Source organism: Strix aluco, chromosome 3, assembly GCF_031877795.1.
Source record: "Strix aluco isolate bStrAlu1 chromosome 3, bStrAlu1.hap1, whole genome shotgun sequence".
Classification (NCBI taxonomy): domain Eukaryota; kingdom Metazoa; phylum Chordata; class Aves; order Strigiformes; family Strigidae; genus Strix; species Strix aluco.
The window spans coordinates 44,854,016-44,881,827 of NC_133933.1; the positions used below are offsets into that span (position 1 = coordinate 44,854,016).

The 27,812-nt window shown below is 36.1% G+C and overlaps 1 long non-coding RNA gene across 1 annotated transcript in view; it reads right to left on the reverse strand.

The window, feature by feature from the left end:
- Window positions 1-6,305: 6,305 nt before the first annotated feature.
- Window positions 6,306-27,812, reverse strand: part of LOC141921751 (uncharacterized) — a 32,923-nt gene continuing 11,416 nt past the window's right edge. Inside the window, exons 2-4 of the long non-coding RNA XR_012622765.1 lie at window positions 13,958-14,051; window positions 11,192-11,292; window positions 6,306-6,790 (exon numbers count right to left, since the gene is read on the reverse strand). This is a non-coding gene — a long non-coding RNA (uncharacterized LOC141921751). The remainder of the gene's footprint in view (window positions 6,791-11,191; window positions 11,293-13,957; window positions 14,052-27,812) is intronic.

Consider the following 27,812-nt stretch of genomic DNA (forward strand, 5'->3'; position numbering starts at 1 on the left):
AAATTAGACTTATGAATCTAGCAAGGTGCTTCACGAAAACCCTGTCTAACATTTAGGGAACCTCTTAATGTTTAGGCAACAGGTACTTGAATCTTCACCAGGAACATGTAGTTTTGTTCTTGCATGTGCCCCATTGGACTACCATCCTGGCTGAATTGCTCAGCGGGAAACTTCTGTGTAATTCTGGCATTAGTCTCCCAGAGAATTGCACTTTTCAATCTTAATCTTGTTTTAATGTCAGCTTTCAGATGTGTAATTTCCAGGCTAAACAAACATGCAAAACTAAACTGAGTTGTTAGACACAGCATCATTCTAACAACTACCATCAGCAGAGCTGAAACCTTTTCAGGCCAACAGCTGCTACTTCAGTTAATTAAGTATTAAGAGCGGCAGCTGGGTGTTGTCTTTCATGTAGACCAGGAAGTGGTATAGGACATGTGCTTTGGCATGGTATCTAACAGATCTTTGCAGGTCAGGTTTAGAAATCTTGGTTTCATGTAATTAATGTATTGCAGTTGCACTTCCCATAATTTGTTCGGATTTGATACCTTTTAGTTTATTTCATTCATAATTTTTGAGCCCAAATTTGCTACTCCAACCCCAATATTTTACCTGCTTGGAGGATACAATTTTCACTTCTCAGGCACCTCATGCCAGTCCCAGTCTTTAGGTCTAGTAATCATCCTCCCAGCGTGGCAAATATTTCTTAGATGGAATACATCCAGGCCCATCTCTAGGCGTGTAATACAGGTGCCAGACTTAAGTGTAACCAGCTTGTACTCTCCTCTGTTTAGTCACTAGAGAGAGATATCTCCAGAGGATAATTATGATAATCTAAGAATACTTACATATCTTTGATTGTATAAGGAGCCTGCAACAACTGTACTCCTAAGTGGACAAGTATCTTCAATTAGGAGGGTCAGATTCTGCCTACAGGCCGTATTTACTTTATTGCTTTTCCAGTACACTGCATTCTCATCGTTCTATCATTTACCCTTCTTTATGTTGCCTGAAGTCATGAAGACAATTCATTGAAAAAAAACCCCAGGATTAGCATCCTTTTTTTCTGCCCGTTCAAGAACCTAGCCTGGAGTGAACAGTCATCAGAAGAAAAATCCTTCTGTATTCTTATCGGCTTGATTCCAAACCTAGTTGTGTTAGAAGAACAAAGCTTCTAAGTATAGGAAGAAACAAAGTGCATGGAAAACAGTAGGCTTGTCTATATGTTGAATAATGATCTTCACTTCTCTGGAATCAGTGGAAGACAGTAAACCTAATTAATGTGGGCTAGTACTGGCAGCAGGCTTTTAACCTTTAGATTAAAACTATGATCAAGACAGCACCCACTGTTTGGTAGGTAAGGTTTCCATTACAACACACAAAAAAGTTGAATCTTCAGCTTAATAAAATGACAAAAAGGAAAATGAACTCTTAAAAAATTCATTGAAAATTCTGTGCTAAAATCACCTTAGCGTATATACTGAGTATTATGTAAATCTAGTTGCCTAACTGCACCATTTTTTATGTGACTGAAAACTTGCAGGAGGCTTTGTTTAAATATGCACATCAATTTTTATTACCTGTATAAGTGACAAGAGTCTATGCAAAGCCATAGGAGGTGATAAATACACTACTGTATTACATTTCCTAGTATGTATCCACATATATCATCCAGGGATAGGACAATGGCATGTCCTTCATGATTTTACTTCTAGCTGCTGTCATAAATACTCCTGCTGAGTGCTAGCAGTAGAGAAGGCTGAGCACGATTCATCGCATCTTTCCAGTCATACAGGAATTTCCAAATTGCAGCAGATCCAATTAGTATCTTGAAAACTCTGATATATATACTGCAGATACTGTAATCTCTGCACATCTTTGAATACCAGCTGTGTACTGTCAGCAGTGAAGCCTGTTGCCTGCAGACTCCAAATGTACAATAATATTTTGAGGCATAGTAAAATGTTGTGACCACTTTCTGAAAGTGTCTGTTAGTTTGTAGATACAAGACTTCACTGGGCAACAAGCAATGCTCTATTATTGGTCCAGTCATGGAGGAAAATGATTTGGCTTCTTGATCAGTGCTTTGTAGGAATAAATCTTCTTGCAAAATACTATGTTTGTTTAAACAGGAAGTGGCACAATCAAATCCTAAAAGTCTGAGTTCCTTAGGCAGTTATTGTCTGAAGTACCCACCATAATGACATGACTGACTTTGGGATTTATGACTTCTACTACTACATAACATAAAAGGAAATATCTTTTATAAATCTATAAGATTGTTGGCATGGCACATTTAAGACAAAGATTTGGCTGAAAATATGAATCTTGCATTAGCTTCATAGATCAAACTTCCAAGGTAACAAATTCTGAAAACAGAAATTGCACCCTGGAATCATCTAGCCTACAGTCACAGAACCTGCACACAAACAATATTAGAAGGAGTCTCCTACCTGATGCCAGCCATTGCGTTGAGACAGGCAATGCTTTTTAATGTCACAGACAAAAACCAATACTTAGCTAAAATTGGCTACTGGTTTATGTGGAAAATAAATACTCTTTAACTTAACTCCTAACTAGGAGGATGCATCAAACTGGGAACCAGGGGACAAAGGTGTTCCACCTGATATTTTTGAGTGTGCAGCATTGGTACATTCTGCATAATTAACTCATCCCAGTTATCTCTGAAGGAAAATCTGCCAAACCCATGTGCTTAATTAAATCATTGCATAGTTCCTATACAATACTTCCCTGGGAACTGGAATTTGAAATCAGAATTTTTGTTTCCCTGTATTCTACAGCTGAATAAAAATGAATAAGTTTGTACCCACACAAACAAATGTGCATAATGTGCCTGTAGATGCTGGTCAATAAAATGACCGAGTACCTCTTTCAGCTTGAGTGTCTAAGCCATGGCTGCTGCCTTACTGGGAATGACTTCATACAGCACAGAACAGAAATTTGAAAGTTGGACAGGATTTCACATTTGCCTGTTTTTCAGTTCTTGAATATTTCTATAATTTTAATATTGAGGAGAAAGAAACAATAACACTGAGACCTTCCTTTCTATATATAAGAAATTGGTGTAATCTGTGATGATGAACCAAGCAGAGGATGTATATTTCATATTTTACCAGAGGCCAAGAGGTATGCCAGCTAAGAATTTTTTTTAAATGTTGACAAACTTTTGTTGACAAGACAGGAAGCTGTCTTCTGTATCATCAGAAGTGGGAATTTATCAGTCAGCCTCTTCTTTCCTTAAATAAGCAAAAATTCCATTAACTTCAAGACTGGGATTTTACCACTGTGTTTATAGAGGAAATTTAATACAATATGAAAAATAATGAGAAAAAATTAACATCTTTAAAGATTTATGCTGAGGGATTGTTTCAAGAACTTAGTTGTAATAATAATTATTCCTTAGAAACTGTAGCAGACTTACCTGAAGATTCCCAGTAAGTTACATTTCTATTCACAGATTTGTGATGTCAGTTGGAAAAGAATACAATAAATTCTTCACACCTAAAGGGTAATATATTTTTCTTTTAAGTAAAAAATGAAATCCATCTTAATAGAGGAATTGCTACTGCAACTGTGTAATTACAATGAGGCTTACATGACAGGAAAAACACACAACAGAGCTGATTCTTTCATTGTGTCACTTTTAATCTGACTACCTGAATTAAAATCAATATCAGTAAGAACACTTGACCTTAGGATCTCAAGTACACCTTATTGTTAATGTTCATAAAGTAAGGAAGAAATGAGGTAAATGAGGTAACCTTGTATAAATCTGTGAAATCTATGTCTGATCCTCACAACTTTATCTCCCTATAGTCATTCAGTAGCTTTTAGAGAAAATGAACATTTATTTCAAACTAAGAAAAAGAAAAGTTTGGAAACTGTTTATTCATGATTGCACTGCTTCCTCTCTGAAATTCCTGCCTAAAGTTGTTCTGCCTGCAAAGTACTTATATCTGTAGAGATGTTCCACTTTCTTACTACACAAGTGGTGCAAATAATTTGGCCATTCTTTAGATTATTAAGTCTTTTCTTTAGCATTATTTTTCCTTTTCTCTGTGATAACATCCTATTTTGTTATGATACTTTGTCAGTATTTCCATTAGAAAGACCCTTGTTTTGGTACATTACATTTTAAAACATCTGCTTGGTTTAACAAGAAGTCTTATTACACATAATTAATGTCTTCAGTGAACAGTTCACAGTCATCACATGTTGCAAAAGCTCCAGTACGTAAATTTTGGGTTTCTAAGTGGCATGTGAGGTTACTTGTCAAATTCCAAGCTGATATAATGCCACTGAATTCAATAGAAATACACTTAGTATAAATATGGGTCATTTGTTTCATCACTCAATAATAATATAGATGCCCTCTAAAAATCTTGTTGTACCTTATCACTTTCTTTTGGGTCACAGATCTGAGATGTGTAAGTTTTTGTATACTTGACTCAAGATGCCTTTGTCCTAACTCTCCAGAGACATTGAAATCTGTAACCCCAGTCAAAATCTGTGGGCTTTCAGTCTGTAAGACTCTTAAACTGGATATTCCATAGATGCAGTGCTGAACATATTATTACTATTTTTTGAAAATTTGGATCCTAACTTGCAGGTTTTTGCTTGTGTTGCAAGTTTGTTGCAAGGGGATAGACACATAGTATAAGCAATACAAGGAATAAGGAAGGCAACTTGGAACAAGCGAACTATAAAATAATAAAGCTTCACTTGGGAGGAAATAACTGCTTTCATATTAAATGTGCTCTTGTTCTGTGTCACATACTAAACTGACACAGCATACAAAAGGGAAAAAGCTTTTTAGGTCACTTAGGAGATATTTATTTGCCTACAGCTGTAATTTCATTAGAATGCTAGAAGCTCCAGTTGAAGATTATGAAGTTAAAAGAAATGAGGGAATAAAAATCATGGTACATGAATGAAATGACAGGAAAAAAACAACCAATGGTTCCTTTGTGGCTATATCAAGCCATTAATCTAGAGCTGTTATTAGGTGACCATAGTTCCTCAACCTCCTGGTATCACTGAAGCAAACAATTAAATGTCTTAGCTGTATTTTTTTCTCTTTCAAACACCTAGAACTGTACCTGAGCTTTGAATGCTTTTTCCATATTTTGTTGGGAAAGATTTCTGATCTGCATAACAATGTTAGAAAGAAGAATTTGTACATACATTATGGCACATATGAACATGGAAACTTTTAAGCTGTCTCTGAAGGTTTTTACAAATATCTTAAAAACCAATGTACTGTAGGAAGCTTCAAAGAGGAAAGCATTAATAAATCCCTAGGTGTATAAGTAGCCGTTATCATGAAAGATTTAGTCGATTCAAATGTGTGAGGGCACATTGTTTTCACTACAGTGGTCAGCAGGATTACCTGGGTATTCCTGCTGGCTGCTTGTTTCTTTCAGTGTCTGAACAAAACTAGCGACACTAAAATGGAAGGTATTTGTGTGAAAGGTAACAATTTTCAGTTTAGGATATAAAGAATCTGTCTCAGATAGAAAAATGCATTTCAGTGCTCCTGTAAATAGGAAAATCTTCTCATTGCAATGAAATGTCTTGGGTAAATGGCAGGAATATCTGTCACTTTAAAAGTATGGACAGAAGCAGATTGTTTTCTATTCTGTGATTCTTTCCCTGCACATTTCTAGTAGTGCAAATCATTGCCAAAGCAGCTGTACTTCTCAAAACAATTGATTTTGCCTTTGGGAACTTTCCACACAGGAACAAGGTATGGTAGTTATTTCTTACAGTAGTCCTCTCCATAACCTTATCACGGGAAATATTTTGAGACTGAACTACTATGGCTTCATTGATCTTTCAACAGGATGATGTCATAGTCTATTGCTGTCCCACAGCTGCTCTAAACTAGAACCAGAAAGCTACCAGGGCTTTGGTCAGTATAAAAGCTGCCCCATGGGCAGAAGCAGTCTACTCCTTTGTTGTTCACTCAAGTAAACCCAGAGAGGAAAATTTTTTCAAGAAAAAAATTTAGATGCTTAGAGCAATTGCCACAAGATATTTATATGCTAATTGTGGATGATATCTTTCTTACATTCATGGATGTAAATAGCAGTGAATCACATGAAGGTTAAGTACATAGCTGGGCAAAACTGATGACAAAAAAAATATTGTATACACACTGTTAAGGAGTTTGACAGATATCTCCCATTCCCCAAAGATCTTCTCAAAACCATTAAACTTCTTCAAGAGAGAAAGTGTTTTCATTGACTGTGGTGTCATACTCATCAGAACAACAAACTAAAGATAAATGAAAACATGAGATTTATTTTCTTTAAAAAACCCTCAATCATAGAAATAGGAAACATTGTCAGAATTCTTTCTCATAAATTTGCTGGGACTTCCCTTAAGAAGAAACTTTAGACAGATAGCAGCCTGGGTAGCTCCTACCAAGTAGAAGAATTTTAATAAATAATTCTTTCTCTCTAAGCTGCCCCCTGACTTTCTGATCCAAGCTAGATCAGGCTGGTTATAGATGGCCACCAATGCCAGAGTGGTTCTTGTCAAATCTGACCTTCTGATGGAGCATCTGACAGTGGTGCACATTACCTCTACCTCTGAACTGAGCTGCTGTGCTTTTATCGGTCTTTCTGTCCTTGTAGCTTCTTCATATTTGGCAAGGTATCAGTCTGTTTTTCCTTGTGATCCATATTGGTTTATGTAACTTGTTGGAAAGCAGCACATCATCTGATTTTATAGATCTCAAAGTGGGTGTTCTGGGGAGATAGGCATCCTGAAAGACAAAACCATGTCCTCACGATCAGACTGTAAGTCTCTGCAAGAGTACTGTGTATAAGAACTGAGAGTGCAGGTGGATGAGCAAGCAGCTGCAGCAAGGATGAATATCATCTTTGTTCCTGCCACCTGCTATGCCAATTTAGAAATAACTCTGTAAACATGCCTACAGAGCATAGGAGATTTCATTGAATATCTGAATGTGACACATCACTGATGCTTTACTTCTGATGGCTAATAAAGGTCATATTATATTTGATGATCTAGCAGCTGAGATGTAAGAAAGCAAAAAGGTTTGTATTGTTCAGGCACCACCAAGTTAGGTTCTGTTCTCACAGAAACTTCCAAAATTGTGAAACCACTGTTTTTATTAGGGCTACCTCTGGATGACAACTGTATAACTGAAAAAGCAATTCTCTGATTTTGTATAGCTCAGGCCCAATACTGTATCCTGCAGGCAGGCTTGTTTCTTAGTTGATCTTAAGGTTTTATGGAAACAGACAACCTCTGATACTGTACGCAATGAATATAGAAATTGCCCAATCATCTCTTTATTAGCTTATACACAGATAAATTACAGAGACTCAAAAAGCCTTAAAAATACCACTGCTAATGTCAGCATCAGTACAGTGTTTTCTCCTACATGTGTGCAGTAATGCTATGGGGAAGTCTGGGAGGTCAGATGCTGTGGATGTTCTGAGTTCTGCCTGATATGCATATCAGCAATGTGGATGTTCTGTTGGCCCAATTACAGAGTATCTGTTGTGCAAGAAAAGTGCTGCCAAAAGCAGTTCTTCTGTTCTTAAACATGGAGGATTGGTGCTGCAAAAACCTTGGGTAGAAGTGACAGGGGTATGTGGGAGTTCCTCTGCAGCTCCACTGGTACTGTTCCAGTCACATCCATTCCACAGTGGGTGGACTGGAAGTGCTGTACCAGATACAGTAAAGGTCTCAGAGTGACTTATTAGTGGAATACAGGAGTTAAGGAGGTTGGTAGATTGTAAAGCTTCTATTAAAAATGGTTTACCTATGTTCTTAATTCTTCCAATAAATATTTATGAGGGTCTGAAAAGTGTCAGGCTAAATGTCAGGTCAAGAACATTTGGGGCTCATTTATATGTCATTCATGTCTACCTTCCCTCATTTTTCTCTTGTTCCTATGTCCTTTATACAACTACACTCCTGGATTCATAATCTCTTTTTCTCTTGAAGATAGCTGCTGTTAACTTGTGCTGAATTTCTGCAGAGTATTAGGTATAAGGAGACATGTATTTTTCTATATTGCAACTTCAGTGATGTAATAAACTGCTGATTTGTATAAAAGTGTTTTTTTTAAATGAGATTCTTTGAGGAATTGCTATAGAATACAGCAGAATTTACTTGAGAAGTATTAATAAAAGGAATAAAACCAACAGCTATAGGCCTTTAATACAAGAAGTGTTTCAGGAATGTTTTATTGCTTCTTGGATATTATTTAGTAAGAGAATTATAAACTCTATAACTGAACAATACATAGACAGTATCATTGGACTATATTGCATAAGCTGGGCACATTCCGTAAGCTGCATTTCTTTCAAACTGTACTAGATTTTTTGCTAAAAAGCATTTACATTATGAATGTGCTACTGTCTTGTTAACTCAGAAAAGTTATATGTCCACTCAAAGAGGGTGTATTGTAGGGCTTCTTGAATGTTACCCTGTCGTAAGAAATCCTGTTTACACAGTACTTCCTTGGATCTAGGTATGCAACTCGATTTTGTGGTTGAAAACCACAAGAAAATTATTTTAGATTTGAAAATAACATGACTAACTGGTGTTATTCTAAGTCGTTAACAATATTTTAACAATCATGATTTACAGTTAATACTCATTTTTTGTGTCAAGAGGCCTCAAACTAAAATTGGAGCCTTTTATGTAGATGTTATATGCTGTCAAAAAATTGTTCCCTTCATCTCTGCAAGCACTGGGGATGAGGTGATTCTTTTCATGATTCTTTTATATGACTACCATAATATTAGAGGAAATAGGGAGGATTTTTTTTCAGTGTTGTTCCAGGGAGGAGAATGAGATATTGAAATTACAAGTCATTCTCAGTACTAGAAAAACTAAACATAAAATATCCATGAGTACACCTTACCAGTGTAACAATCAGAGTGGTGAGAGTTGGAAACAGCTTCCCAATAATAATCAGAGTAGTGGTGGAAAACCTTAACTACTTTAAAGTGGTATGTCATCGCCTCATGAAAAACATTGCATGATGTAATTGCCTGTGAAAGCAGAACCTATGAACTTGGCAGTCCCCTCTAGTCCCAAGGCCATTTTTTGTTTCTTTTAGCATATGATTCCCGCTTTTAAGTGGATGCAAATTTTCACCAAAGAAGGTACCATATGACACCATACACTCCACCATATTGTGGGCTAAGCAAAGGCAAAGGGACCATATATTGCCTCAGCTTGTGCTAGACCATGTGAAAATGCCCCATATTTTATTCATCAACCATGTTTTGTCATGGCTTCTGTAGGAATGGAAGAACAAGGTTGTTATGATTAAACTTAATTTAACAGCATAGTCACTGCTGGGTAGTGATGATTTTCCTCATCCACATTCAGGTGAACAGAATACATCTTATTAGCTATGCTTGTTTCAGACTTTATATGCTGGGCTGGCTTTGATGAGAAGATTCAAATCCTGTCTTGAATAGAAATTGTTTTACCATATCTGCTGGCCAGAAATCAGTCAAGACTGCCCAACCGTCATTTTGGTAAAAACTGCCAATTTCAGTTGCATTTGGTGTGGTGTCATAGAAGAGACCTATGTCCATTACTAATCCTTGTATTAACCTGGTCTCCTGGCAAATAACTCTTGAAAACCAATTAGCATTGGTTATTGTCTTCCAAGGACTGGTGGCATCCCAAAGGTTTATCGTACGTGCTTTAGCTGCTGTACATCCATTCACAAAAAGCACAATGCTGTTCTTAAAAGAGACAGAAAGTTGGCAACATTTTTTATCTTGAAGAGTTCTATAGGCTCATATGATGGAAACAGTTTATTTCCTCTCTTTGGACAGAATCGTTTCTGGTAGGGTACTGGCACCTTATTCCTGAAAAAACAAGGGCTATCAAGATGCTCAGTGAAAGCCGCAATATTTTTTTCTTTTAAAAACTGAGCAATTACCTGTGTAGGATTCAGATTAACAAAAAGGGAAAAAAAAGATTTTTTTGTGTAAGAGGAAGACATTTTCAGTGAATCAAATTAAGACAGACAAAATACAGGACTGAGCGTAAGGAAGAGACTTCTGCTCCTGATCTTAGTTGTTCCATCTGATCTAGGGAGCAGCATTTAAATAGTCATTGCTGTGGATTCACAGTCTGTAGAACAGGACTAGTACTTTACCTGAGGAGGATGTAGGTCTTTTATTTCAACTTACCAAAACACTTTTGGTATTTTAGATGATATAAAAGCTAAAACTGAAAAATCTACTTTCCTTGCATCAGGTATTTGCTGTTCTAACATACAGTCAATTTTATCATACATATTCTCGTGTTTTGATCAGCAGTGTTGTATAAATTATTTCTATTTGACACCTCCTTCCTTATTTTTATTGAAAAGGTATTGTTTCCATGTATCATGAAATACATTCTTCTATTGGCATGTGTGTTTACATCTCACTGCTTGTATCAGAAGCTATATCAAATAGGCAAAGTTGAAATTTTTTACAAGTACATGCTCTGTAGATCTCATTAGAGTGTTTACGGCAAGGTAGTTTAAGCTGAGCTTGCACTTTATTTGCATTTGGTTTATACTGGCATTTGAAGAATAGGGTTTTGCTGGCAGAAACATTCACAGAAAGTGAATGTTAATGCTACATGAAGGAATATCTGCAGAATTTGCAGAATTTCAAAAAGCTGCTGTTGTATCTGCTTCAAGTGTTGGGAAACAGGGAACTACTGACATATAATATTTATACAGTATATTACAGGTTTTGAATATTTGTGACCAATTCCCTATGGAAAGAGTGTTCAAAACAGGAAAAAAATGTGATCAGTTCTGAAGAATCTGGAAATAAAAGAAAAAATCAATATCTTGCAAATTAGTCTTACTCACAAAGTAAAAGAAGTGGATCTCCTCTCCAAAGGCCATTTTATTTTGTAAACCTCTGTTGGTCACCAGGATTAACGAAAGGATGGACTGGAAGTTTCTGTCAGAACAAAGACTGAGTAAGAACTGATCAGCGAGGTGCTGCAGTACAGCAGAGCTTCTTACTATTCTCCTCTTGTTTCAGTCTTCTGTTGTGGTACTGTCTTCAACATTGCAGTGCAAAATTGTTTGGCAGTTTGACTAAGAATAAGAAAGAAACCACTTTGCATAATCACTAGTTTCACATAAACTACAACTTACCCCAGAGGTGATCTCTTCTAGAAAGCTGATTTTCTTTCATTTTCTCAATGTATACCCAAGCTTCATAGTAAAGAATCTGCAGCATTGACGATGCGAAGGTGCTATGCAAGTACAGATAATCATGATGACTATTTAAAAAGAATGTTATATCATACAAAGCTCTAGCAAGCCTTTGATCAGTTTATCCAGCACTATCTTACCTGTTTTTGTGACAAAAATAGTATTTCTTCACTAGTTCATTCAAATTGAGATGACATTTATAATTTTATTCTGTTCTTTGTTTTGCAAAGAGCTGGAATAATGAAAGAATTTCTGCCTGTCAAATACTCTTCTGTTCTTTATTCACAAAACTCCCAGTTATGCCAGTAAGATTTACAGTGATGGTGGGAGGCAATAAGAGATTTTAATTAATATTTCAGTATTTAGCAGAGTATGGCTTAGAGATTCTCATCTGCCTTCAGCCGTGCTAACTGAAGGAAATGAGACTTGTATGTGCACACTTGTGGGTGAATTTGGTAAAAATTATATAGATCCTTACTGAAACACTCTTCAGAAGCATAAATCTCATTGTTGCATAGAAGTTGCTACACTGTCACTAGAGTGCCTGATAAATGTGTCAATAAGCCATCTGTGCTCCTTTCTCAGTGTGAATGGCTCAGTGAGCCCAATTTTGCCTTCTGAATAAAACAGATTGGTCTCCCACTGTTGTCACAAAATCATCCATTTTACTGTTCCACCCTTCTCTTCTGACTGAGTCCACAAACTCCTAACAGTAGCTCCAACCTCTCCTGCAGGTAGCACTCATTATCCCACTCGGTCAATCTTTATTTTTTCCATTGAGCCCTGGAGCTAAGCATAAACTAGCTTCTTTTTCCCCACCAAGTAAAAAGCATTAATGCCAGATAAGTCACACATCAGACATCTACTCCATACTCACTTTCATTTAGTCTCCAGATACCTTGAAAAGATAGATAACACTCATCTGAAACAGGCTGGTGGGTGGAAAGGATGACATAGTTGCCACTGCCTTTTCATCTTTTGGAGTATTATAGTAGTGGATTAGTTGATATCAATCATACAGAGTTATGTGCAATATATGTTTTTTCTATTTATTCTTGCAAGTAGATAAAACAGAAGGTTTGTTGTATAAACTCAGTGTATAGTCATATGCAGTACCTTGTGGGAGTAGCTGTTAGCAGTTTGGAGTTTTAATTACTTATAATTTAATAGCTTGAAAACATCTATTCTGGAAGCTATTGAGTTTGTCTGAATTACACAATTTAGTTTTTAAAAGTTACGTGGATTTCTACAGCTGCACTGATTACATTTTTCATTTGCATGACAAGGTCAGGTACTTCTTTGTAAAACAGCATTTTATAATATGCAAGCAGCAAAACGAAAATCTCTTTGTAGGTTCTTATTGTTAGAGTCTTAAAGTCTGTATGGAAAGCTACAACCTTCTTAGAAGCAAATAATTATATTGTAAGCTGAACTGTATTAGAAGTCTACTAAAAAGCTCATACTCTCACAGTGCTATTTTGATGTGGCATACATTTGTCAGATTATAGTGTCTTTAGATATCACTAACGAATTTTGTTTCACCAGTGAACCAACTGGAGAGAAATCACTGTCTTCACATGTGGCAGATATTTTACTGGAAGACCTACTGCCTACTTTGCACAGCTTCTTGCACAGTTACTGTCTCTGCATAAACATGAAATCCCACAAAAGAAAATGACGTGGTCTAGAAAGGTGATTTCTGCTGAGTAGATCCTTCCCCTGAGGCACTCCAAGCAACAAGCTGAATGAACGGTGCTGGCTCTGTGCAGGGCTGGTGTCAGAGCCTCTGCACTGTTCCCCTGCTCCAGTGCAGAGGTATCAAAATGACCCTGGACACAATCAGACACATCTCAGTGGACTCATTATTCTGGTTTCAGCACCAGTGTGACCACAACTGAGAGAAAAGAGGAGGAAAAGGAAGAGGCAGCATCCTTGCAGTGGCAAGAGGAGATCAGAAGCATAATCAGGAAAATTATAAGAGAAATCCTGAGGCTCAGGTAGACTCAGGAAGGACTGGTAGGTGTCAGAGGAGGGCTCAGGCACTAGGCAGACCTGGATTCACCTGACAGTTTTTTCAGCTGAGACCTGGCTATTGAAAAGATGAGAACCCAAGAACTAGCAGATCTAGGAGTGTGAAAAGATAGACCATGTACAGGCTAACTTGCCCCTTTCAATTTCTCCAGATATAAAATGAGAACGGTAATTTTTACTGACTTTATAAGCACATTGAAAAGTGTACATCAAATGTTTGCATGTCAGATTTTTCCTTAGATTATGCTTCCCAAATGGAGTTCTTTGCTTAATTTCCTCATGGCTTTCCTTACTTATGTGGAAACAGAACTGAATACTGAAATATTTACGGCTAGTTCAGAATGTGGACATTTCAGTTGTCTAATAAAGATGCTAATATATAACCGGATATGCCACACCTCAGCTTTTGGAAGTCCTCTCCCTCCTGCATTGCTTAAAGTATTCACTGAGATTTCCTTTAAATTATGCAGTGGCATGAGACTTGTGGAGCATTGATAATTATGAGGAGAATCAGCTATAGAATGATTGCTCTAAAATGCATATTACAGAATATATTTCTGTGCATCTGTGTGTGCCAGAACCTTTACCTGAGAAAAACAAAATTAATCTGTAATTGCACTGGAAACTGAAGAAATTGCTTTCAGACCAAATCAGTTGGGATTTACCAGGACTCACTGTGGTCATGTCAGACAAATTCAGATGGCTCCACAAGAGTTGCTCCCATATTCTTACATGGTTCTTACAAGGAAAAAGCCTGGAGAACAGATAGCTGCAGAAAGATCAAAAACACTGTGTGAGGAGAGCTGTGAGAAGCAGCTGCCATTAGAGCTTCTAAAGAGTGCTTCCAGTGAGGAGTTCACATTCAGAGTCCAGTCCTCCAGGTGGTATTTCTCAAAGCCTTACACATGGGTGACCTGCATTCCTTAAATCTTCTTTAGGTAACCTGCAATGTTCAAACACACATTTTTATGCAAACTGACAAACAGCAGACTGGGAGAAAACACAAATAATGCAGTATTCAAAGTTCAACAATTTTTCTGGTAAATGGAAATTATTGTAGCAGTTCAAGGTAGCCCATAGAGTTTTTTCTAATTCAGTTTTAATTACAGTATTACACAGTGAAGCTATGCTCAAGGAAGTATGAAAGAAGAGGCAGCATCAATGCAGTGGCAAGGGGAGGGCAAGGAAATTTTAACAGAAATTCTGAGGCTTGGATAGAATCAGAAAGGATTGGTAGATAACAGAAGAGGGAACCAGGAGTAGGCAGACCTGGATTCACTGAATCATGGGACAATGGTGTTTTTTTCAGCCTTTTGTCTGAGCTGAAACAGATGTTGTAAAGCTTTGGGGAGGATTGGTTGTTTTTTTTTTTTCCCTGAATCACTTTCCTGCTACTTTCCACTCCTATTTTTAGCAAAGCTCTTAACCAAGGAGATAAAGGTAATCAACCCACAGAATGAATATTGAATTGCTTTAAGAAGAATCCAAGTAGTAGTATGAATTTGACTAGACTTTTTTTTCCTTTGTATATACTTGGTAACTAGCTAATATAATGTAATAAGAATATTAAAGAATAAAGGCAGTGCATATCAACACACTTGGCAATGAGGAGTGTCATACTATTCAAAAAAGTGTGGTCGGTCTGTATGGCTTTAATGCTCTTAAAGATTTCTAAACCAGATAATGTGGTGGGAACAGTGTTTCTTTTGACTTCCTCAGTGGTGTTTTCCAGATCCTTTTAGGTCTAACTTTGAGATACTCTAGTGAACATTTCTCAAAGTGGCTGATCTGAGTGCCTGCTGTCAGTTACTTGTGGTGCTGCTTCACTTGCAATGATTTGTGCAGCTAGTAGCTGTCCTCCTTTTCATTGCTTAGCCAAACATCATGGGATTCTGGAAGTGAGAAACAAGGAACATGTGAAAAGAAAAAACAAAAAAATAATCTCTAGATATATGCAACCTCAGTGTTAAGATTTTCAAGGAGACCAAAATCTTCCCTTTGAATGAATATGTGTGCATGTATGCCACAGAGCAACAGTTTTAGCTCTGTAGTTAAGCCTGAACTGTGCTCTATTTGGAGATCAGTGTTTCCATCTCTTGGTTATATGTGAAGAAAATTATGTATTGCTGCGTAAAACTACTGCAAACTTCACCTCCTCTTTGAATAAGTGATGATTTTACAAGGAAGACTGTTTATTAGGTTTACATTTATTTTTAAAGTAGTTTCTTAAAGAAATTTAACATATTTTCCAGGCTTTTTACTATTCCAATTGATTTAATTAGAAATATTCAGGCATCTTGAATTTTCTAAATAATTTAAACACAGTGCAGTCACTGGCTGCGTTGATAAAGCTTGTTTTTTTTTCCCTAATTGTTAGTCTTTTTTTTGGTATTATTCCTAACTGAAATTATGTTCTGGAATAAAACGGACAACAATCTTTTTCACAGTTTCATTTTTCTTTCAAGATCTAGTTCTCTGTTTTATTCTTTAGACATTGCAGTATTTTTCCCCTCAGTTGAAGAACTGCTTGAAATATATTACATGTCTATCAATGCAACTGAAGTGCCAAGAAGTACAAAAATTTCACAACCTGTGAGTCTCCTTTTGAGCCATGAGGTCATTATGAGATATGATGCAACAAATTACGTTTGCAGTGTGCATGGGTACATTGGCCCAATTAGCATGTATTTTGAATTTGATCTACTCGGCAAAAATCTATATTTGTAGTAGCTCACGCAGAAGGATCTGGAAGTGCTTATATTGAGATGACATTTACTGTAGTATGGGTATTTACACAGTGGAAATGAACAGAGACTGGCATTACCAATACTAAAGGCAATAGAGCTAGGTGAAATATAGCAGCTATTTTGGAGAGCCATTAAATATTTGCAAGAAAGCAAAGGAGTAGCTACTGCAACATAAATGACTACAAGGTGGATTTAAGCAGGCAGACAGTAAATGATCCAGCCAAGGCAAGTTTTAAATTCTTGCAAAAAAAGGCCACACATGATTGGAGCTTAACTTGCACTCGACTGACAGGGCATAGGGGATATAGTTATAGAGTCATGAGACAGTATTAGATTGTACTGGAAATGTGAGACCATCTCAGGTCATCCTGGTCTTGACCATGCAGAGTATAGGTGTGAAGTGCTGATGTAGAATCCTAAGGTAAAAATTGCCTGAAAGAGTCCAATCCCATCGTAAGGATGCAGTCCTGAACAGCTGCTGTCTACTGGTGGGAACTAGGTACAGCAGGGGAACAGGGGAACACCTACCTAGCTATTTCCTAGCATAGTGAGGATTATTAAAACCACTCTTTAGGAGTTCTGTCTCTTTTTCATATCTTTGTAGGACCAGTTTATGGAACAAGCAACTCCCTCAAATTATGGACCATTGACCCTGTTGAAAAGCTTTGCAGAAGTTTATGGATGAAATACTAAACCTAGGAACTGAACTTAGATGTAAGTTGATTGCCATTTATGTTCTGTTATAGAAATTTTCTTACTATTCAGAAAGCTTTTAGTGACCTTATTTGTAGGTTAATAAAGATAAAGGCCTGTTAATTTAGAGCATTTTTTGGTTGTGAAAACTGTGTATAGATACTGATGAGGTTAGACTGTAATAATAACTAAAATGGTAGTAAGTCTGTTGTAAGTTTGTTGAAAATGATTTGCAAATCCATTTTAATCCCTTAGTTGATATGGTTTAGAACTGCTTACAGTCTGTATGCAATGTGGACCAAATAAAACATAAAAGGCATAACTCAGAGTGCTTTGCTCTGTGTGATATTTCTTAACAAAGTACCTCCCCATGTTCTAGAAATCTAATAAAAGGGACAGGTATTAATTAGGCCTTACAAATACATTCTTTTCTTCTAAGATGTTCTTTATGAGACAATTTTTGCCTGGACCTTCTGACTGCAGTCTACTAAAAGATCAGAGATAAAATCAAACCAGCTCTTCTTGCAGTATCCTTTAAATGTCAAGAAAGGGAAAGATATTTATTTGAGTGTATACCGCTGAGAAGTGAATGGCTCTGTCTTCTCTGCAACATGCCTTTAAGTAGATGAAGACAGCAATTAAAGCCTCCCCTTTATCTTTTCCGGACTTAACAAATCCATTTTTCTCAGCCTCCTTTCACAAGTAATATGCTCCAACTGCCTAATCACCTTAAAGGACCATTATATTGAATGCTACTTTTGCTGAGAGAATTGGGGAAATTGTTTTTTTTACATTACCTAGTATCACTTGCAAGGGTTTCCTGCCTTTTTCAGAAGATCTTAAGTAAACCAGATGCATTGCCAATTAAACAAGAGAGCAAGATTTCATGAACATAGACTCATGCATTTCTAACTTATGCATAAGCATACTTGTGATTTCTGTGGGAGAAAAGAAATTCAGTTCTTGCCTATTTATCTTCATAAAATCCATTATGACATATTTCATCTATATCCAAACTGGAACTCATTATAAACCAAGCCACTTTTAGAGCCAGCTAATAGAAAACATCTCGAATCCAGGATTTCTTTTTGCCGTATGTACTTACTGTGACTATCACAATGAAAAAGAGACTTCAAATGATGTAAGTCATGATTCAGAAACCCTCTTCCCCATAGTTTAGACAACAAAAAAATTGAACAGTGGCTGTGTTTTTCTTTGCTAGTGTTGGATTTCCAGTGGAATTGATTAGAAGAACCAATGATGAGGCAGTGACATTACTACAAAGATCTGTAGGTCTCTTCAACTAGATCTTCAACTAGATCAGGTTGTTCGAAGCCCCATCCAGCCTGACCTTAAATGTTTCCACATATGGGGAATCTGAAACCTCTCTGGGCAACTTGTTCCAGTGTTTCACCACCCTTATCATAAAAAAATTTCTTCCTTATATCTAGTCTGAATCTACCTTTTTTAATTTAAAACCATTACCCCTTGTCCTATTGCTACAGGCCCTACTAAAAAGTCTGTCCTCATCTTTCTTATAAGCCCCCTCTAAGTATTGGTAGACCACAGTAAGGTCTCCCTGGAAAGATATAGAGCAGTAACCTATGGCGATTAGTAGTCTCTGCCCTCACTATTTTCACTAAGAATACCAGCATCATATCTGAACCCTTGAGAATCCGTGAAATGTAGTGTGACAAACTGCTGCTTCTTCACAAGTAGGAAGAGGCTTGAAAGCATTATTTGTGTAAAGATGTGTCACCATTGCCTAATTGCAATACATGCAGGGTTGAATTTGTGATAGAATGTCTTACCCTGTGATTTCAGGAGTAAGCAAAGCACAGATACACTAGCACATGTGTCATGAAGTGTCCTTCTTCAATTGGCAGTCTAGTGAATGATGGTGAGACCTTTTTTGACATTACCAGTCTCCCTTCCTCTCACCAGTAACCAGAGAAGACTATTCACTGTAGACAGGAGCATGAGATTTCTTGCTGGGGTTACCCTTCTGGGCTTTTTAGGTTCTTTTATTTTACCCTCTGTTTTGGATAGTAAGTCAAGGAAGCAAAAAAATAAAAGCATCGGCCAAAGTTTACTGAGGCAAAGAAAACACTGCGACGCTGAGGGCATGGGGAACAGAACAGGAAGATGGTCTTAAAATCCATCTCTTTCAAGCTGTGGAAGGGAAATTTTAATTTGGAATTGTGTCTCACTCTCTGAAGTGATAGATCATCTAAAGCTCTCCATATATAATGGCTTTTGAAAAGTAAAAGACTTTAATTCTTGCTCTCTGTTACCTTACAGGCAAGTATAGAAATCTTTCTGAATATATCCTTGACAGAAGGTCATTTTCAGAACAGTGCTTTTTTCAGGTAGTTGTTCTTCAAGGGCTGAAGAAATTTTCACTTCAGAGATTTGTGGCCTCACAATAACCTCAGGTTGATTCACGAGCTTTAACAGAGGTTTCTATTTTCTTGTCTTAAAGAATAACAGCAAAGAGATTGTGCTTAGAATCAGTTAGTGTTTTAATGTGTCTGATTAACTTCATAAATGTTGATTATTTATTTCTGGTTGCAAAAGCTACAGATGCTTAATACAGCACTTTTTACTTGACATTTTTCTATGGCTTTTGAGATGGCTATTACTAAAAATGAAAGTCACAAAAGACAAAAAAATTGTAGATATGCATCATTCTCACTGACGTCTTTATTTAGATTGTTTTATGTCTGGAGGGGTTTGGTAAATTTACACTCTCTTCTCAAGTCATGAAACAGATATTCACCTTTGGATTAAATTCAATTACAACAGTCATCTTTTCTCTGAAAAGCCAGATGAGCTTTTCTAAGATGATAATGACATTATAATGAGAACTACCAGCTTTTGCTAGAGAGCACATTAATACCCACATCCTTGATAGCAACTTAGTAAGTCAAATTGTTGCTAGCTAGAGATCTGATTACATGAAAGAAAATACATTCTAGAAGAAAAATACAAAAAATCCAGAAAGAAAATATTAGCGCTACTTTTTAAATCTTGATGCCTAACTGAAGGCACCAAAATCCATGTCTGAGAGCTGAAATATATTATTCAAATGTCAGAGGTGTGGTCCTGTATGTGAGCAAATATGAATACAAGTGTTTGATTTCCATCTTAATTACATACATTTGAAAATTTTGTCCAACACTTGCAGTCAAAACTATTCAACCAGTTCTGTAACTGACACTGGATATTCTACAGCACTGCCAATTAAATCACGAAGGTCAGCCAAACTACAGCTTGAAAAGTATCTTCACAATTAATCATGATGATTTACTTAATTCAGTTCTGCCTTACACATTTAGGCACTTTGGGAAGTTAATAGCTTTGCTGATTAGTGTAATAGAAACTGAAAAAATAGGTGTCTTTTATCTTTGATGTATCTCTGCTAACACTCACTGTATTGTTCAATGCCTATAGATATTTAAATACCACATGAATAAATAGTCTTTTCTCACATGCACACTATTTGGCTTATGCTGTCTGCAAAGGTTTACTGGTAATCATATTAGAGAAATATACTTCTTTTAGTAGATAATCATATGAGGTCTTGTCAGAGACAATCTTATACAGATGTACTCCTCGAGAAGACAAGATGTTTGCACTCCTCAGAAAATCCATGTTGACAGTGTAGATATGTAGTTTCTCAATTAGGTGACTTCAGGGTGCTTGCTCTTTAGGTACTCCAAAGCAGAGTGATATCAGGAACAAGTTAGATAAAACAAGAGCTGTGACTATTACCTCACAACCCACTACAAAAAGCTGACACGCACTTGTATTTAATTACCAGTCAGGTTGCATTTTTCAAGACTACCATCCCTGTTGGTACATTATTCATTTTGTAGCTCCACATGTGCTCAGTTAGGCTTGGATGTCCTTGAAGATTACTAGTACCAAAGCCTCTAGACTTGAAGGGATAAATCAGCTCTTAAAAACATTTCTTGTCTGTGCTGAGTAATGCTTGGTTAATAGGAACAAAAGCAGCCAGAGAACTGAAGAATCATGGTAATGGCTATCAGAAAGGCAGTGTTTGCCAATAAATATAAGCACTTCAACTCAAGTTTAAAGAAATGTCTACCTTCTATTCTTTAAAACAATAATTGATCAAAGTTGGTAATTTGTTGTTAGAAGCATTTTAAGTAGATGTGCTTCCAGGTTGAATTTCCCAGTCAGTGGGACTTCCCTGTCTAAACATACATACAATTTTCTTATTCTTTTTGTATATTTTACCTGGAAAAAGATTTCTTTAAAAGTAAGTGGTTGTGTGGGATAACTTATCATTCACATAAAGACAAATGAAATTCTGAATACTATTGAAACAGAACAGTTGATTTTTTACACTCACTTAAGATTTTAGATTTTCTGAGATTTCAGAGGGAATGGTTTAGTAATCTCTCATTGTTAAAAACTTGCATCTTAACTGTAGTCTGAATCTCTCAATTATTTGCTTGTAGATTTTGGCTGTTGTTTTGCCTTTGTCCCTCTTTTAGAGTATTTTAGTTTTTTAAGTTTTATTCCCTCTGTAGAGTCTTATAGACTCTGGTTATATCACCTCTTACTAACAGTTTTATACAAGTTGAATGGACTTCTTTACAGTTGTAGGTCTGAAGCAGATTTCCATTCAGTTTTTCACTGGTGCAAATGAAAAATGTAAGATACAAAACAACAGAAGCCAAGCCCTGTGAAGTTTAAAAATGTCTCAGTAAAGTGAGAGACTGACCTTTCAACATTTTTCACTGTTAACATCCTTTGAAATTTTATCCACAGTTTGGTAACTCCATCTAAGTCTTGGATATTACTGTACCCAAATGTGCTTTTGAACACCTACATCTAAGTACAAAGTGGGGTATGGTCCCAGTGTTCACGAGCTTCTTCTCTGCTCCTGATACCCACTGAAAGGAAAGGCAGGCACACAGGCCACATGGGAGTGTCAGCATACTCCAAATAGGTGACAGATATGGATGATCACAGTGCACACCGTGTTTGCTTCCCAAGGGCAAATAGCAGACCCAGCTCTTGTTTTTTTGTTTTCTTGGCAGATGGTTCAAATACCATTAACTGACAACTGTTGGCCACTGTTGTATTTTGAAATTGGAGATGACCTTTTATTTTACTACACAGCAGTGGCTCCACTTTTCAGTCAAGCAGGATCCAATCTGAAGTGAATAAAACTCAGGAACTTTAGTAGACATTGTGATGAACTGAAGCCAATTATGGGCAATCTTGGGTCAAAACCTAAACAGTCATAGACTCTCTAATGGCTACAGGATCAAAGTAATAAGTTTTGCAAGATTTGCAAAATTAGAGTACAAACCTATGAGGATCATATATTATGGACTATATAATGTGTTTACCTAAAAGTGAGTGTCCTGAAACAAGTAAGTTTTTGCCCAGTTTCAGTTGTGATATCAACATGATAATTAGTGTCTTCCAAGGATATTAAAGGGTGGATAGGATCTAGCATATCTTTTAAAATTAGTATTTATGTGACTGAAATGCTCAATTTATATTCTATATACCTTTTTACATAGGTCTACAGTATGTTTTATCACCAGTTAAAACATTTTATGATTCTCCTGTTTTAGCCACTTTGAAATAAAGCAGAATGACAAAACATGATTTTGATCATTTTCTGTGTTTATCTTCCTTCTTAAAATGTATGCACATGCCATTTAATATCAGCAGATGATATTGTGTCATCAGACTTTAAGCAGAACTTCTGATTGAAATCAATAGGGAGCATACGTAAATGTCGATGACATAATATCACTCAGTGAAACTAGCAAAAAGACTAGCACATCATATGTGAGCATGATTAGTTTTATGTTATTATTGCAGTTGTTAAATGTACTGTGTCATGAATGTTAACAGTGAAACAGATAATTGGAATTTTATACCTATATTTTGAAAAGCAGTTATGAAATGACTACCTTATGTCATGACTGTAAAACTTATAAAGTGCACTAATTAGATGAAGTCAGGAATGGAGACTCAAGTTTTACACAGTTATCACTGTATTCATGCTTTTTCTAGTTTGTTCCTCAAATAAGAAAGGCCTCTCATGAAAATGTGAGTAAGCAATATGTAGTGGTACATATGTATACATGTATATTCACTGGATAATATAGATAAGGCTGAAAGAGTATCAAGATATCATCTCATTGATCTTCCACAGCCTAACATGATTCCTGAATGATTATACAACCATTTTCAAAATGATAGGGATTCCTCAACCAGGCAATTGCTTAGGCTCTCCTATTAAAGGCGCTTTCTAACACCTATTCTGAATATTTCTTGCTGTAATTTAAATCTACTATTTCTGTAAATCATATTCAGAGTAAACTTGCTTGTTTGTTTATTCCCTTCTTTTCTAAAATATTTGATAAGTATATTAATATTTGCTCTTTTTTCTCCCTGTAGACCAGACCAATTTCTTTCCACTATAGCTTGTAGATCATTTTGGGACCCCAGATGATGTTTTCTTCTATGCAGTCTTTTCAGTTATTCTGCATATTCTGTGCATTACACTCCTCAACAGTCAGCCTCATAATCCAGGTGGGGCTTTACCAGTCTTTAGCAGAGTGAAATAAGTGATTTATGAGTGTTATAGACAATAACTGGTAAAAATTGTACACTTTTTTTTTTTTTTTTTTATGGCATCACATTGTTGTTGACATATGTTCAGTTGCTGAACTACATTCTGTCTCACATCCTTTCTCGAGGAATGCTCTTTACATGATTTACCTTCTTCAGAACTTGTGGAATAACATTCAACTAAATAGTGAAGGAGGAAATTAGTGGACTGTGTTACCTCAGTTGCACTATGTATTTTCATTTCTGCATTGATAATGTATTGCAGAATTGCTTTGTTCAAGGTCAGGCTGTCTGTCTCTTTGGATGTCTTCTGAGTATTGGCTTCTCACTTTTATTCCTGTCCTTCTTTGTCCCCTCTTCTAATGCTGGGTGTTTACTTTAAAGAACTTTCTAGCAGTGTAGTTTTGACCTTAATACAACTTTTTATTGTTCAAATTTTACCTCAAAGCCTCAGTCAGAACTTGAAGACTTTAAAATTATAGAAAAGTTATTAAGTTTATTTTAATTGTTTTCCCTAGGCAAAGTTTCTAAATGGGTAGATTAGCTACTGGCTGATACAGAAAATGAGGTGTCCTTAAAAGAAAGCAAAGCACTGTCTGTCTCAGGAAAGTGTGTGGATCAGAATAATCTACGGTGGTTTACCTGATACAAACTCATGCAAACTGAAAACAATAATCAGCTACTCCCTGGGTAGATGAATGTGAAACTGCACAGCTTTAGAGTAGCTTTGCATTTTCTACCACTGCAAGTGCTGATAGTCCCTAACCTACAACAGTTTTGGAGCAATAGGCAGTTCTTACTTGCATTTATGATGTGTGTTGGGAAGCAATAGTTTAGCTGGAAAATATCATAGGCAATCTATTGATCTGATCAACTGTAGAAAATAGGCACATCTTTGAATTAAACCCAGTTATATCATGCTAGAATGTAGTCAGCTGAGGCAATTATTTTATCTTCTGTTGTTGCATAACTTGGTGTTCCCAACTTGGTAACAAGTAAACACATTTAATTTAGAATTTAAGAAGGAAAATTAATCACTTGCTATTTGACAAAATAATGTAAGTAATATTATAAACACAAACCATCCAAAAATAGATGCTAAATCAAGCTTTCATGAGTCAGAAATATGAGAATACAGATTACCCAGCCTTGTGCCCAGAGAGTTTGGTTTCCAAGCTCCATTCCAGCAATTAATATCATGGCACTGTCACCTTTCTGACCTTGACACTTGTCTGACTTCGCTAATAGTGACACAGTGGATATATCTTAATATTCAGACTTAACAGATAGTAGTAGGTCTTTCTACTTCCTGACTTGCTGATTTTCATCCTTACGATAGGATTTCATAAGTCAGCTTATACCACCTGAAATGGAGGCAGTAAGAATACTGATAACATTGCATATCACTGTCTCCTGCAGTGACAACACCTGTTTACTTTTCCATCCCTGCTGGCACTGTACTTTCCACTTTTAGATGCTATTAAGTCAGCACTCTATACCAAACTGTTTTGTGAGACTGAACTGGCTCCTTTGCTATATCTGGCAGATCTTCTCTGGTGTAAAGTTTAGACTGAGAGAGTTTTCTAACTGAGCAGACAGTGAGTTGAGAAGTCTTTTTCTTCCCCTACTTAGTATGCTGCATATCTAGTCACAACAAAGTGATGAGCTCTATGTAATTGAAGTGTGCTAGGTGAAGATGATGTTGTAGGCCTGCTGAGAAGATTTTAGGGAACTCAGAATTGGAATAAATTCACTAGGAATGGGTAAACAAGTGCAGAAGGAAAAAAGCTCCAAAAAGCAAAAGTAAATCTTTAAGATTCGTACTGAAGATGGTTAATGATTTATTTTCTAACTTATACTCTTCTAAAGTGAAAAGTATATTTGAAAATAGTATGAAATACATTTTCAATTAATATTTTTCCATAATTGCCCCCTCTTTGAGGACATGTTTGTTTGTACTCATGAGCCCTATGTGAAATTGTTTATAGTACTGTCTACATTGTATGGTTGAGCCACTACGCCTGCAAATATATATGTGCAGTCTAGAAGATGCTCTTTGTTTTGATTGGGTGTCTAAAGAAAAACAGTTTTGAAATTCCTATTGTACCAGAGTCTACAACAACAAATTCCTTACTGCTGCTGTCACCAAAGCACTGTCACTTCCATGGCAGGTATAAAACACCGTCTGACAGCATCGGAAAGAAGTGGAGGAATTAGTAGATACAGAAATGGAATTTTCTTATCACTGAAACTGATGACTGCACAGGTACATTCATGGTAAAGAGCAAGGAGTTGTCACTTTCAAATTGAATCATGCCACTCTGAGCACAACTCATTGTACTCATTGACCTGCAGATTTGTTTGATATTATTCTATCTGCCTCATACAGTTTCTGCTTGAAACTACACAGGCAAAATCATGCTCCTGGCATCCATCCTAGAAAAGTTATTCTCCGGAATTAGTGTGTCAGAAACCCACTTTCATAATTTGAATAGTACCATGAATAAAATAAGCTTCAAATATAAAGTTCCATAGAGTTATGAAACATGAGGTGATATTCTGAATAGAAATTCTGTATATCCATGCTTACTTTATTAACTATTATTTACTGTTCTGTTTCATGCTTTTTCAATTATTATGGACTCGACTTCAGTTACAGTCTTTGCAATGAACTCAGAGCTACACTGTAGTTATTGTAGTTATGTAGTTATTGCATAGTTATTTCGTAAGATACCAGGCATCCTTCACTAGGACAAAGAGAGCTTTTGAACCATATGACTGAAAAACAGGGTAACTGATTTGTCCACATACCTTCAATTCACAAAACTTCAGTTCAAATTGGTGAGCATTTGTGGTGGAACTCAGATGTATGAAAAAATGTATCACTTTTGAGTTACTAAGTTCAAATATTTTTATTACCTTGAATATGAAATTGCTGATATAACAGCATAAATCTGCTGACATTATAGAATAACTTCAAGGGATAAAGACAATTTCAAAAATAAATACATCTAGAATTATGTTAATACATCAGTGAAAATTTTCTATTTATACTGTAGATATTTTCTTCCAGTCATAGGGGTATTGCAAATGTTTTGAAGTGAAATTTTCCTTGAGGTCAGTTCTCTTTGCTTTCTACAGACCATCTTTCTGTTCCCTAAGAATCTACCTTTTTAAAACAGCTCATATTTTTTTACTGGTTTTGGCTCCATGGCAAACATTTCCAACAGTGACCCTTTCCCAAACACATTACTGAAATCCTGTCTTCTCTGAAGACCTTGGGAAATTTTATCATAGATTTTGATTGGGATAAACTGTTATCTCTTAATATCTATGAAATGGATAATAATGACATGAAATTCAATATTACTAAATACTACATAATTATTAGATTTTGGAATGTAAGGATTATACACTGTTGCAATATTAATCTATTTTTAGAAGAATATGGGTATCTCATGGATATTCTTTGGCTAGTTTAACTATCCATTAATTCTTGTATTGACTAATTGAACTGCCTAACAATGCCTGCTCTCAACTATGCAAGAGAAATTTCTGATTTTTTTTAAGTGAAATTTTTCTGTAATTTTCATATACATGTGCAATATTGTTTGTGCTAAGCTGCTGTTGTAAATGGGTAGACTGAGATGATTTTGAAAGTATGCTTTCTTTCAAACCTGCATTTACCAACATCTTGTCACCATAACATCTGTCTAAATATTTTCAGAAACTTGATTACAAATAGTTGTTATGTTACCTTTTTCACTTTGCAAATGGCTGCAAGTGTGAGAAGTAATAGCTGAAGTCTACGGTGAGTTTTCATATTTTTCACAGAGTAGTAAGCTTCTCATAGGAAAACAACTGACTGAAATGCTTACTCCTTCCCCAACCTTTTCTTTACAGTATGTGGTATTTCTTCTGTAAATACCAACTTGAATGAAATATATCCTGCCATTTGGAGAATGCACTGGAGTGGGAATAACAATCATGATATGTTTACTATGATAAATGAGCTGCTTGAAATAAGTGTTAGGTTTTACATTATCATATTGACTCTGGTTCAATTTCCTATCCTCAGAAAGCTAAAAGTCATTGAAAGGCTGTTTAGTTTTTAAATTAAGTGGATTAGTGACAATCTCGTTAATATTTAGGTGTGCAAGTTTTCACTTGCCAAAGAGATAATCTACAGATTCTAGTGCATGGCATTTAAATTTGCCAGGCTATATAGATTAAGGCTGGTAGTCTTGGTCCTTACAGTTGATTAAGTTAGATGGAGCAATACAACTTTAGAGGGCCTAGAATTAATTGATACTGAGAACAGGAAAGCCAAAGAATATAATCTGTTTCTCTTATGACCAAAACCATTCTTGGGACATAAAGCATTTATATGACTGAATTCATTACAGTGAAAAGTGCGTTCATCACATAGAATGAAAAGGAATTTTTTTTTTCTACTTTTCAGG